A 10594-nucleotide genomic window follows, 5' to 3' on the forward strand; every position below is an offset into this window, starting at 1 on the left:
ATTTCTTCTTCCTAAAAAAATGGCTTCCTATACTTCACGAGGTTTGCACAGGCAGACGAAATCATCTTCATTTGCGAACGGGCTTTAAAAATCATAGTCATCGGGCTTCCCTGGTGGCGCAGTGGTTGAGAGTCCGCCTGCCGATGCAGGGGACACGGGTTCGTGCCCTGGTCCGGGAGGATCCCACATGCTGCGGAGCGGCTGGGCCCGTGAGCCATGGCCACTTAGCCTGCGCGTCCGGAGCCTGTGCTCCGCAACGGGAGAGGCCACAACAGTGAGAGGCCCGTGTACCACAAAAAGAAAAAAAAAAAAAAAATCATAGTCATCATTCCTCCCTATCACTTTCCTTCCCATCCATATCTTTCCACTCACTGCCATTTTCAGCTTTAGATTTCTTTCCATCTATTCCCTCTTCCTCTCTTGTTCCTCATCAGCCTGAAGGATAAAATCATTTTCACATCATCACCAAGAGCTGCAACAACGTCAGGATCCAAATCCAGTTGAGGACCCAAAATAGCAGCTGTTCTATTTACCAATTCAATACCTTCCTTAAATTCTGATGCAAACTCTGATTAAGGAAAAGTAAATCCATGGCCTAGAATTATTAAAGTTTCCTCTTTCTCATCTCTCCTGTTACGCTGAAGGTATTTTGAATTTAAGCCCATAGGGCCCAGGTGATTCTTTCAAGTGCCGTAGGTAGTTATAATCATTGTCAAAGAACTCTTCATAACTTCCTCTGTTTTGCTCACGTTCTTCATTTATTTCGTGTAGGCAACAGAACCCTCTGGGGTGCATTTTCATCTGCTACTAAAGATTCTGTGACTCAAATGGACCATGTGGAAAAGACACAGTTTTCCTCTCTCTAAAGAGCTTTCCCCCCCATTCTGTTGCTGTGTGGGGCTCACACCAAGAACAGTGACCTGAGGGTCCCAGAGCAGGTGACACATCTTGGAAGTGGACAAGGCCTACCTAGTAGCCACGTCTTAAGGCTATGCCATACATCTACTCTTGGACTTCACACTGCAGGTCTGAAGAATTGGCTCAGAGACACAATAAAAGCTGCAAATATTATTCCACCCAACAATGCCGAAAAACACTTAATCCCTGCCTCAGCTACACCTGCAAGGTCAGCCAAAGCTGCCAAAAGAGTCTCAAGTTACCTGTCTGACTCTGTGCCCCACTCAGGCTTGAAAACCCACATGGCCTAACACAGTAAAGCCCCAGCCTTGATCAAAACACTGGTTTCCCATGATATTTTGTCCCCTCCCTCATCCATTTCTTATTTATTTCTCAAGGTTGCCTGCCCGTTTACCAAGATGTTGGAGTCTGAGTGGATCAATAAGTACTTCATCCCTTCTCCCCATCCTGAGTCTGGAACCAATATAGAGACAGATGTAGGCTCCCAAGAGAAGAAACTAATCACTTAATATATCACTTTTATTAAAAAGAAAGCTGATTTCTAGAATCAGAGAACTCCAGAGATTGTCCTTTTAAATTAAACTCTTAGTCTCTGGCTTCCATGTGTTCACTGAGTGTTGTTTCTACCTTATTTAACCCCAAAATGAAACTTATTCTCTTCATAATATAGGCCTCCACTAGTTGTTATTTGTTCATTAATAAGTCTACTAATTTTGCCTAGTTAAATAACAATTTGGATTTCTTAAGATCTATGACCAAATAGGTATGCACCCCCAATTTAGACACGGTTACCCACCTTGCCACTGGCACAGCTGACAAGCACAAGCGTCACTCTTATGGCAGGTCCCTTACTCCATCACAGAGAGCTGTGCATGGCTCCTGAGGTCAGGTTGTCACTGAAAGAGGAATGGCTTATATTGAATGGCCCAGTTGATTCCCCCAAACTTTCCAGTCAGGTACATCATTCCTCACCTGGTTGGAGCAGAAGTCAGAAAGGTTAGTTACTTCAGTAGATGCACTTCTACATAAAACCTGAAGCCAGGTAAATGGAACTCCCTCCCAGTAGATATATATCCTCTGTCCATCAATATGTGAGAGGTAATTTCAGTGCCCCCCAGTCCACCCCCACTTTTAAGGCTGAGGTATTTAGTTAGCTCAGAGGCAGCTGATTCAGAAGACAGAGCAATCATCAGAGGAAAGTACCAGTAGCACGTCTAGTCTCATCCCTGATGATAATTGTTTCTGCTATATAAGTAACCTACTAGTCAGTGAAGACGTTCAGATTTGGATAACAGAAAGTTTAGTTACAAAGGTCAAATCAAATTTCCTCCATTTAACTTTCATGATTTTTCCCCTCCAGTCTGAATTATAGAACAGAAAATGGAAATGACCATTTGTTAGCATTCTTCATGCCACTGAAGAATGTTCCTACCATATTATGTGGAGGCTGAGTGTAAATTAGAGGATATGCTCCCACTTTGTTTTATGAGGCATTGACATATCTGTCTTATATTTTTAATTTTCTATAGAGATAACAATCTGAGAATTGCTTGAGAATGTTTGAGAATGATGCAAAAAAAGAATCTTGGGTTAGGCTTGGAAACAAATATAATTTAGAATATAATGTAGTCCATAAGAAAATGTGTTGATTTACATGTTTATATAACTGATTGTGACATTTGAAGTGATTATAATATAGCAGGTAGAGAGAAAATTATATCTTTGTAAATATAAGTCAGTGCATTAAGAGCAAGAAATTAGTACTGTGAAATTCCAAAATTAATTTGGAATTATATCAAATTATATCAAATTATATCAAATATGCACAGTATTCCTCTTCCCTCTTTTTTATTTTTGTCATCTAATGGATTAATTGTATACTTTTTTTGGAGTCCATTTTACCTCCATAGTTAGCTTATTAGCTGTAACTCTTGGCCATCTTACTTGCTAGGTTGTTTTAGAGTGTGTATTATACAGCTTTAACTTATCACAGTCTACCTCCGAGTGATAACCTATTTTACATACAGAATGAGAATATAAATATAATATACTTCCATTACTTTACTCTCTGCCTTTTTGCTACTGTCATCATACAGTTTACTTCTAGATATCTTATTAAGCACCTAATACATTGTCACCATTTTTACTTTGAATGGTTGATTATATTTGAAAGATTAATAATAATAAAATAATAATTTAAAAATTTTCTTTTTTTATTGAAGTGTAGTTGATTTACCGTGTTGTGCCCATCTCTGCTGTGCAGCACAGTGACTCAGTTATACACACGTATACATTCTTTTTTTTTTTTATTTTTTAACATCTTTATTGGAGTATAATTGCTTTACAATGGTGTGTTAGTTTCTGCTTTACAACAAAATCAATCAGTTATATATATACATATGTTCTCATATCTCTTCCCTCTTGTGTCTCCCTACCTCCCACCCTCCCTATCGCACCCCTCCAGGCGGTCACAAAGCACCGAGCTGATCTCCCTGTGCTATGTGGCTGCTCCCCACTAGCTACCTACCTTAAGTTTGGTAGTGTATATATGTCCATGCCTCTCTCTCGCTTTGTCACAGCTTACCCTTCCCCCTCCCCATATCCTCAAGTCCATTCTCTAGTAGGTCTGTGTCTTTATTCCTGTTTTACCCCTAGGTTCTTCATGACATTTTTTTTCTTAAATTCCATATATATGTGTTAGCATACAGTATTTGTCTCTCTCTTTCTGACTTACTTCACTCTGTATGACAGACTCTAGGTCCATCCACCTCACTACAAATAGCTCAATTTCATTTCTTTTTATGGCTGAGTAATATTCCATTGTATATATGTGCCACATCTTCTTTATCCATTCATCCGATGATGGGCACTTAAGTTGTTTCCATCTCCAGGCTATTGTAAATAGAGCTGCAATGAACATTTTGGTACATGACTCTTTTTGAATTATGGTTTTCTCAGGGTATATGCCCAGTAGTGGGATTGCTGGGTCATATAGTAGTTCTATTTGTAGTTTTTTAAGGAACCTCCATACTGTTCTCCATAGTGGCTGAACCAATTCACATTCGCACCAGCAGTGCAAGAGTGTTCCCTATTCTCCACACCCCCTCCAGCATTAATTGTTTCTAGATTTTTTGATGATGACCATTCTGACTGGTGTGAGATGATATCTCATTGTAGTTTTGACTTGCATTTCTCTAATGATTAATGATGTTGAGCATTCTTTCATGTGTTTGTTGGCAGTCTCTATGTCTTCTTTGGAGAAATGTCTCTTTAGGTCTTCTGCCCATTTTTGGATTGCGTTGTTTGTTTTTTTATTATTAAGCTGCATGAGCTGCTTATAAACTTTGGAGATTAATCCTTTGTCAGTTGCTTCATTTGCAAATATTTTCTCCCATTCTGAGGGTTGTCTTTTGGTCTTGTTTATGGTTTCCTTTGCTGTGCAAAAACTTTTAAGTTTCATTATGTCCCATTTGTTTATTTTTGTTTTTATTTCCCTTTCTCTAGGAGGTGGGTCAAAAAGGATCTTGCTGTGATTTATGTCATAGAGTGTTCTGCCTATGTTTTCCTCTAAGAGTTTGATAGTTTCTGGCCTTACATTTAGGTCTTTTATCCATTTTGAGCTTATTTTTGTGTATGGTGTTAGGGAGTGATCTAATCTCATAGTTTTACATGTACCTGTCCAGTTTTCCCAGCACCACTTATTGAAGAGGCTGTCCTTTCTCCACTGTACATTCCTACCTCCTTTATCAAAGATAAGGTGACCATATGTGCTTGGGTTTATCTCTGGGCTTTCTATCCTGTTCCATTGATCTGTACTTCTGTTTTTGTGCCAGTACCATACTGTGTTGATTACTGTAGCTTTGTAGTATAGTCTGAAGTAAGGGAGCCTGATTCCTCCAGCTCCGTTTTTCATTCTCAAGATTGCTTTGGCTATTCGGCGTCTTTTGTGTTCCCATACAAATTGTGAATTTTTTTTTTTCTAGTTCTGTGAAAAATGCCGGTGGTAGTTTGATAGGGATTGCATTGAATCTATAGATTGCTTTGGGTAGTAGAGTCATTTTCACAATGTTGATTCTTCCAATCCAAGAACATGGTATATCTCTCCATCTATTTGTATCACCTTTAATTTCTTTCATCAGTGTCTTATAATTTTCTGCATACAGGTCTTTTGTCTCCTTAGGTAGGTCTATTCCTAGATATTTTATTCTTTTTGTTGCAATGGTAAATGGGAGTGTTTTCTTGATTTCACTTTCAGATTTTTCATCATTAGTGTATAGGAATGCCAGAGATTTCTGTGCATTAATTTTGTATCCTGCTACTTTACCAAATTCATTGATTAGCTCTAGTAGTTTTCTGGTAGCATCTTTAGGATTCTCTATGTATAGTATCATGTCATCTGCAAACAGTGACAGCTTTACTTCTTTTCCGATTTGGATTCCTTTTATTTCCTTTTCTTCTCTGATTGCTGTGGCTAAAACTTCCAAAACTATGTTGAATAAGAGTGGCAAGAGTGGGCAACCTTGTCTTGTTTCTGATCTTCTTTTTTAATATTCTTTTCCATTATGGTTTATCCCAGGAGACTGGATATAGTTCCCTGTGCTATACAGTAGGACCTTGTTGTTTATCCATTCTAAATGTAATTGTTTGCATCTACCTATACCAAACTCCAAGTCCATCCCTCTGCCTCTCCCCTTCCCCCTTGACAACCACAAGTCTGATCTCTATGTCTGTGAGTTTGTTTCTGTTTTGCAGATAGGTTCATTTGTGTCATATTTTAGATTCCACATATAAGTGATATCATGGTTATTTGTCTTTCTCTTTCTGGCTTAGTTCACTTAGTATGATAACCTCTAGTTGCATCCATGTTGCTGCAAATGGCATTATTTTGTTCCTTTTTGTGGCTGAGTAGTATTCCATTGTATATATGTACCACATCTTCTTTATCCACTCATCTGTTGATGGACCTTTAAGTTGTTTCCATGTTTTGGCTATTGCAAACAGTGCTGCTATGAACATAGGGGTGCTTGTATCTTTTTGAATTATAGTTTTGTTCGGGTTTATGCCCAGGAGTGGGATTGCTGGATCATATGGTAACTCTATTTTTAGTTTTCTAAGGAACCTCCATGCCGTTTTCTGTAGTGACTGCACCAACTTACATTCCCACCAACAATGTAGGAGGGTTCCCTTTCTCCATACCCTCTCCAGCATTTGTTATTTATAGACTTTTTAATGATGGCCATTCTGACCAATGTGAGATGGTACCTCATTGTAGTTTTGTTTGCATTTCTCTAATAATTAGTGACGGTGAGCATCTTTTCATGTGCCTACTGGCCATCTGTATGTCTTCTTTGGAGAAATGTCTATTAAGGTCTTCTGCCCATTTTTCAATTGGGTTGTTTATTTTTTTGTTGTTGAGTTGTATGTGCTGTTTGTATGTTAGCAACTTTCTTTATATTTACCCTCGTGATTACCAGATCCAATGATCTTCAGTCCATCGTGTAGATACAGGTTTGCATCTGGTATCATTTTACTTCTGCCTGAAGGATTTTAACATTCTTTGTAGTGTGAGTCTTCTAGTGATGAAAACTTTCAGCTTTTGTGTGCCTGAAAAAGTTTTTATTTTACTTTGTTGCTTTGTATGATATTTTTCCTGGGTAAAGAACCTCGAGTTTATCATACTTTTATTTTAGTACTTTAAAGATGTTGCTGCACTTGTCTTCTAGCTTGCATTGTTTTCTTCAAGAAATCTGTCATCACTATCTTTGTGTCTCTGTATGTTGTCTGTGTCCTCAGGTTGCTTTTAAGATTTTCCCTTTAGCACTGGTTTTAAGTAATTTCATTATAATGTGCCTTGGTGTAGTTTTTTCCTTTTTTCTTCCATGTTTCTTATTCTTGGGGTTTGTTAAGTTTCTTGGATCTATGTGTTTATGATTTTAATCAAGTTCGGTACATTTTCAGCCACTATTGCTCTAAATATTTCCTCCTCCCAGCCTTTTGGAGACTCTGATTACATGCATATTGGCTGCTTGTAGGCATCCCACAGTTAATGGATACTCTGTTATGTTAATGTTTTCAATCTTTTTTCTCTCTATATTTCATTTAGGATAGTTTCTGTTGCTGTGCCTTCAAGTTTGTTAATTTTTTTTTTTCAGTGTATAATTTATTAATTCCATCTCATGTATTTTTCCTCTTAGATGCTATAATCTTAACCTGTAGACGTTCCATTTGGGCTACTTTTATAACTTCTATGTTTTACTTACTTTCAAACTCTTCTCTAACTGCTTGAACATATGGAATACAGTTGTAACTGGTTTAATGGCCTTGTGAACTGATTTTATCATCTTTGTCATTTCTGTATCAGTTATCATTGATTGATTTTTTTCTCATTACAGATTATATTTTCCTGCTTCTTTGTATGCCTGGTAATTTTAAAATTTGATATAAGAAATTGTGAATTTTACCTTGGGTGTTTCTATTTTCGTATTTCTTTAAGGTATTCTTGAGCTTGTTTTAGGAGACAGTTGGAAACCATTTGATCCTACGTGGATCTTGCTTTTAAGCTTTGTTAGGTGAAACTAAGTTGTATTTAGCCTAGAGTTAATTCACCCCAACTAGTGAGGCAGGACCCTTCTTAGTACTCTGAACAATGACCCTTAATAATGAGATTTTACACTCTGACATTTGGGACAGACATTATTCCTGACCCTGTTTGGCCTCCTAACGCTGCTCGCTCTAATCTTTTCTTTTCTGGCCTCAGGTAGTTTCCTCACTTTGTATGTACTGATCGGGACTCCACTGAATACTCAGCAAAAACTTCTGCAGATCTCAGGAGTTCTCTCTTTGTAAAACATTGTCCCTTCCAGTACTCTATGCTGAAAATTTTAGCCATCTTCATTTTCCTGGACACCCAGCTCTGCCTCCTAACTCAGGGAGATACCTGGGCTCTCTCTGACATTCCCCTCCCTGTGCAATACCCTGGAAACTTTTTTCAGGCAGTAAGCTAGGTAATCAAAGGGCTCACCTCAACTTTTCCCTGTTTCTGAAGGATCACTGTCCTTCATTGCCTGGTATCCAAAGTTTTGAGTGCTGTTGTTTCATATATTTTGTCTGTTTTTTTCAGTTGTTTGAAGAGAGAATGTAAATCTAACCCCTCTTATTCAGTCTTGAATGGAAGTGGAAGTCCCATTGGTTGATTTTTTTTTTTTCTAATCTTGCCACCAGCCTTACATACTGGTGTAAACCCTACTTGGTCATGATCCACCATTCTTTTTATTTATTGCTGGGTTGGGTTTGCTAATAGTTTGTTGAAGAATTTTACATCTGTGTTCCTAAAGGATATTGGTCTGTACTTTTCTTTCCTCATAATGCCTTCACCTGGTTTTGGTCTCAGGGTAATGCCACCTTCATAACATGAATTGGGAAATGTTTTCTCCTCTTCTACTGTCTGCAACAAGTTGTATATAATTTATATTCTTTCTTTCTTTTTTTAAATGTTTATTTATTTTACTTTTGGCTGCATTGGGTCTTCGTTGTTGAGCGTGGGCTTTTCTCTAGTTGCAGCGAGCGGGAGCTACCCTTTGTTGTGGTGCATGGGCTTCTCCTTGTGGTGGCTTCTCTTGTTGCAGAGCACAGGCTCTGGGTGCGTGGGCTTCAGTAGTTGCAGCATGTGGGCTCAGTAGTTGTGGCTCGCAGGCTCTAGAGCGCAGGCTTAGTAGTTGTGGCACACGGGCATAGTTGCTCTGTGGCATGTGGGATCTTCCCGGAGCAGGACTCGAACCCATGTTCCCTGCACTGGCAGGCAGATTCTTAACAACTGTGCCACCAGGGGAAGTCCCTATATTATTTCTTTATTAAAGGTTGGGTAGATTTAGCAGTGAAAATATTTGGACCTGGAGTTTTCTTTGTTGGAAGGCTTTTAAGGACAAATTCAATTTCTTTAATAGATATAGGACTGTTCAGATTACCTTTTTCCTCTGTGTGAGATGTGATACTTTGGGTGTTGTAAAGAATTAATCAATTTCATCAAAGTTGCCAAGAGCAGTTTCTGTGGAATGGTGCAGGCAAAAGCCAGACTGGAGTAGACTTAAGAGGTCTTTAGAGGAGTTTTGGTGCAAAGAGAACCACATAATGTGGTCGCTTCTGAAGAGAAGTGGGTTCAAGAGGTTTTTTCTTTTTTAATATAAAGAGGAATAAGAGAATATATGGTGATGAGAGTAACCCAGTAGAGAATTCTGGTTGCCCAATGTTTAATTCATATGAGTAGTGTGTAATCAAATAAGATAAAAGGTACACAAACTGATTTTAGATTGCAGAGTGGTATGCATAGAGAATTTTAATATGAATTTAATGCACATTCTTCTTGATCTTTCATCCTTACATCCTAGATGAAGACAGATTACTGAGTAGTATTCAGTCAAGAGCTTCTCTACCAGCTTGGAAAAAGCATGCTGCTAGGTAACTATTGGTCTTCAGGCTTAATTCCAAATGAGAATTATTATAGTTGAGGGGAAGTTGTTTTAATATACATTATTACTATCCCCTGGTTCCCCACTTACTCTCCCACGACTTGCTATTTTGTTTCTAAAATGGGAAATGGAAAATTATGCTGATAACTTTTATTCAGTTGTGAAAATAGCCACTGAATGGAGCCAACAAGATACTCTAATGCCCTTAGAAAGAGGAGGGAGGGTCTCAGCAGCTGGCATGCAAACAGTTATACCGGGGACATGGGATGAGAGGTGATTTCTGCCGACTGAGATCAACAAATTGTCTTTGATTTGGAGCCAGTCATCATGCAAAGAGCTGAAACAAGAGTCACCTAAGCGAAGCATACTATTAAGTGCAAAATCCTGAGAGGGAAAAAGCTTACTGTCATTCAGTGTGTAGTGTGACAGAATACGGTGATGGTGGAGTGTGTTACAAGATGAAATATCAGATATAAGACAGGGTCCAAATTATTAGAGATTTGTGGGCTATGGTTAAAAAATTACATTTTATTAAATGTTTGATACTAAATAGAGGATTTCTGTTATTAAAAGATCACTTGGGCTGCTGCATAAAAGACTGTAGCAAGCAAGAATGGAAGCTGATAGACTACTGCAGTAATTCATAAAATGGTGGTATTATATATTAGGGTGAGATAAAGTGAAGTAGATGGATTTGGAGTGGATTTTGGAGGTAGAACTCAAAATCTGAAATTAGGCTGAGGTTAGAATTCTTCTGCAGCTTACTTATTGTATGACTTTGGAAAAGTTTTAAAAACCTTTCCTACATATTTTCTCATGGGCAGAATGGGGATTATGGGAATATTAAAATAACATGTGTAAAATATAAGCTTTATACCATGATGTCTGACATGTAGTAATCACTTAATAAATAGTAGTTATCATTCTTATGTTATTGTAGCCCCGTAACTGATATTCCTGTGTCCAGTTCCCTCTCCACACAAACATATCTCCATATTGCTACTAGAATTGTCTTTTAAGTCACAGAGTACATCATTCCTTTGCTCAAGAAACCCTTTAAGTCCTTCTAATTAGTATAAACTTCATGGCATATATCAGGGACGCCCATCTGTCTTTGCATCTTCATCTCTCGCATCATTCTTCTCCCATTTACCATAGACTCTGGACCAGTGCTTCTTGAATTTTAATGTGCCTACCGCTCACCAGGGGAT

The 10594-nt window shown here is 38.2% G+C and overlaps 1 pseudogene; it reads right to left on the reverse strand.

Moving 5' to 3' along the window:
- Positions 1–219: 219 nt before the first annotated feature.
- On the reverse strand, positions 220–947 carry LOC132426326 (protein LTV1 homolog pseudogene; annotated as a pseudogene).
- Between the last annotated feature and the right edge of the window lie 9647 nt (positions 948–10594).

This window comes from Delphinus delphis, chromosome 5, assembly GCF_949987515.2.
Source record: "Delphinus delphis chromosome 5, mDelDel1.2, whole genome shotgun sequence".
NCBI classification, from domain to species: Eukaryota; Metazoa; Chordata; class Mammalia; order Artiodactyla; family Delphinidae; genus Delphinus; species Delphinus delphis.